This window comes from Setaria italica, chromosome III (genome assembly GCF_000263155.2).
Source record: "Setaria italica strain Yugu1 chromosome III, Setaria_italica_v2.0, whole genome shotgun sequence".
NCBI classification, from domain to species: Eukaryota; Viridiplantae; Streptophyta; class Magnoliopsida; order Poales; family Poaceae; genus Setaria; species Setaria italica.
The window spans coordinates 26979625-26983471 of record NC_028452.1 but is presented as its reverse complement, the minus strand read 5'-3'; the positions used below and the strand labels follow the sequence as shown (position 1 = coordinate 26983471).

At 39.0% G+C, this 3847-nt stretch overlaps 1 pseudogene; it reads right to left on the bottom strand.

Moving 5' to 3' along the window:
* Positions 1–953: 953 nt before the first annotated feature.
* LOC101753368 lies at positions 954–3443 on the bottom strand (annotated as a pseudogene).
* Positions 3444–3847: the final 404 nt, after the last annotated feature.

Below are 3847 nucleotides of genomic sequence, written 5' to 3'. Positions count from 1 at the left end.
AGTGTGGTATGTCTTACACTTTGGTTACTTATTAAATGACACAGGTGGTGATTATACTTCAGAGGAAAACATTTTTGTTGATTAGGATTTTAATCTTTGCCCTAACGCAACTGTGGATACACTATAAGTCTGTTTGTAGCTTGTTCTTGGACAACTCCACTAAAACAGAAAATCAACAGAATTGGATCTACAATTGCATGGGCCTATGAATTATGAGCAAGATCATGAACCTTACTAAACTCATGAGTATAGTCTTAAACATTTTTGCTATGCTTATTTATATTGTTCTTTGTTGGTTTGAACTCCTGATCCTTCTGCACATAGGGGCACAGGCTAAAAGGCAGCAAGGTGACACTCCAATATATTAAGTTTACTTATTATTATGCTCTGTTACCATGTTATTTTGATTACTCTGATGTATCATTTCTACTTGTTGTCCTTAGAATTCTCTGAGCAGACCAAATCTAGACTCTGCGACAAAGAAATATTTAAGAGATCCTTGGAACTTTTATTTCCCTCTATAAATGACATAGTTATATACACAAATCACTATTAATATGCTCTTTTACCATGTTATTTTTATTACTCTGATGTATCATTTCTACTTGCTTCCTTGGAATTCTCTGAGCAGACCAATTCTAGACTCTGCAACAAAGAAATATTTAAGAGATCCTCGGAACTTTTATTTCCCTCTATAAATGGCATAGTTATATACACAAATCGCTGTTCTGGAGACTAACTACCACATTCACTTATGACAAAGGTAAAGAAGTGTTAGCAGATTGACACATACATTAAATCTACATTGATTGAACTAAGTTCTTGACCTGCAATTGGGCTTCTAATGCTGTAAGTTTATTTTAATGGAAAATGAAACAAAAAAAATTGTGCTCGATGTTACACAGCTTGAAATAAGACACTGGGTCTTAGTTTGTGTGTTTGAGACTTGGGAATCATATCCATGATTCGATGGTGCATTTATACTTGTAGTTGTAGGAATTTAATCCACTCAGTTGCGCAAGAATGTCAGATGTGTCCATCATGTCTTCTTCTTTCATATGGTCCTGAAAAAGGTAAGAGTTCTTGTTAACTATGCATAGAAATATGCCAGGTTTTCGTTTAAAAACAATGAGCATACATAATAAGAATTTTTTTCTTAATTTTAATGGGATAGGAACTTAAACTCATGGCCACATGTTCTCATCCACTACAATCTTGTGCTCAATCACTAGTGACATGGGTGTCCAGTAGATATCCTAGCTAATGTTTGTTAGAATGGATAAATAGGAAGTTGAAACAAATGATTATGTATTTCATGATTTGTCTCCATGGTGCGCCAAGTTACATTTCCCTTAACATTTACTGTCGCCATTTCTTCTAGTTATACTGGACTGTCTGATAAGACTATAGTACAGTTGAAAACTTACAGTTTGTTCATAATGTTCATGACTCTGGGAGCCTGATTGTGCTGCTTCACAGAGTTCATCATTCTTTGCAAAACATTCCACGGACACGGGCCCTGCTATCTGCCAAGGTTTTTCTACAAGCGTACTGCATTTTGTTGTGTGTCAGCACAGCTGAATTGGTAATTAAGATGTCCATGCACAAGTATTGCTCTATTAAAATGCTCAATGGTACCTTTATTTTTTTGCTGAAATTTCTCTCGTTCCGTTTCTTTATATACCTATGGATCTTTTCCTTTCTTTCTTCAGGTGACAAGCGGACAACCTTAAATGTGGAGTCTTCCAATCCTGATAGTTCTGTTGGAGGTAATGTTGTTGGGTTCCCATTGCATCCATTTATTAAGTGCTGATTATTTCCTCCTACCTGTTTAGTTAATATAACGCTGTAAGAATGGGAAATGATATGCATGGTCATCTGGTTACTTGACCTGTGCTTTTATTTGGCATCATTGTGGTATACATAGGTTTTTGAATGTTACCTGCATCTCTGCATTAGTATTAAATGTCCCTTGCATGGAATCTGTGTCGTTATATGTGTGGTCAGTCATTCACCTTCCATCATCTTCTGATACTCGCCAATCATTACCGTACTATTGCTGCTGGCACTGTTGAAGAATCCCTGTTGTGATGCTTCTGCATTGCAGCCTGGAAGAATTGCTCCAGTTTGCTGGTACATGGCTCCATCCAGACCCATGAACCCACGCTGCTGTGTAGCACTCATCATAGTCTGAAGTGGGTGGCATCAAGACAGATGCACTGCTGCTCATTTGCATTGGAGGCACCTGTTCAGCTAAGGTCTCTGGAAGTCCCATCTGGTTGAATTGGCCTATGCCGGCCTCATCGGTGGCAGTTGGATAGTATGCTACTTCTGAAAGGCCATCGATCTGTGGAAGGAGCTCAGTGTCAAGGCCACGGTGTTGCTCTTCCTCAAGGAGGGCTGTGAGAGTGGTGTCGAAGGATGGCAATGGGGAGTAGGCTGTGGCACCAGCAGCGGGAGCGTCATCACCGTAGCTGCAGATAGGCGGGGTGGTAGTGGTAGACGAAGAAACATCATCATCAGTGGCAGGGAATGGACCGGAGGTGGTAGTCGCCGCAGCAAAGAGGTCATACCAAGGCCACCATCATAGAAGTCAAGAATATGAGCAGCTATGGGGCTTGAAATTTCCTCCTGTAAATTTCAGAGTGGGACAAAATATGTGAGTCTTTTTTTTTGTTAATGAGGGTTATTTTAATAATCAAATCGCAAAAAATACAGGTCATATATTTTTAAGGCAAATCAATAACTCCTGAATTACATCTTATAGTCGCACTTTGCAAACTCGTCGTGAGAGTAGTGAATATTAGATGTATCACTACCTTTTGTTGCAAAGAACAGCTATTTTTTTTCCAGTGCAGTTACTTCTATGCAATTTGTGAGAGAGGATCAAAAGCTTTAGATATGCAACCACGTGCGGTTTCAATTCTACATACTGTCTTCATTGAAGCGAACTTCTCAAAATATGATCAACTATGTGATTCGGAATAAAATTATACTACGTACTGTCTTCATTGAAGTGAACTTCTCAAGATAAGATTATCTATGTGATTCGGGATAAAATTATAAAGACATAGACAACAGAAAAAGAAAAAGAAAACATCTTTTATTCTCTGGAAAAGCATAGGCCCAAATCTGAATGAAACCATGATGATGATGTTAATGTTATGCTTATCTCAACGCTGTATGTTGTGCTTTAGCTTTGATAGATGTCTAATAACTATTGAATTACATAGGAAACGACTTCTTGTCATTTTTATTACAATCCCATGATCATGCATTGATGCATAGACAGGATGTAAGAAATACGGCAGCAAAAGATCTCAAGAAGGAAATGCAATTGCTTGGCTGGGTTTCATAACAGCATCGCAAACCCAGAAAGAACCAGAGCAAAAACTGTGTTAGATCACAGAAGCAATTACAGTGATGCAATCATCAGGAAGCATGTCGGGCACCAATGATCTTCAATGCATGAAGATGATCAGATTGGTGCGCAACGCAGCTTCTCAGATAAACTCTCTCCAATATATTACATTGACCCTTGAGAAGAGAAATGGTTCTACTTGTGGCTACAATGGGAGAGCGGGCATGTGCGAGGAAGCTAGGCTAATGAAAGAGAGGGGACCGAAAATAAGCCTGTTTGTCCATGCAGATGCACATTGACTTTTTCCCAAGATGACACCACCAAGTAAGTCGGGACCTTGTAGTTTCTCTGCTACAATTGCGGTCGGGAGAGATACAGGAAAGAACCAAAGGCAGAACCTAGAAGTCAGCGAACATAAAATTGGATATCCTATAAATGCTGGTGCATGGTCTAATGCAAGGATGCTATTTTGGCGCAGACTGCTTA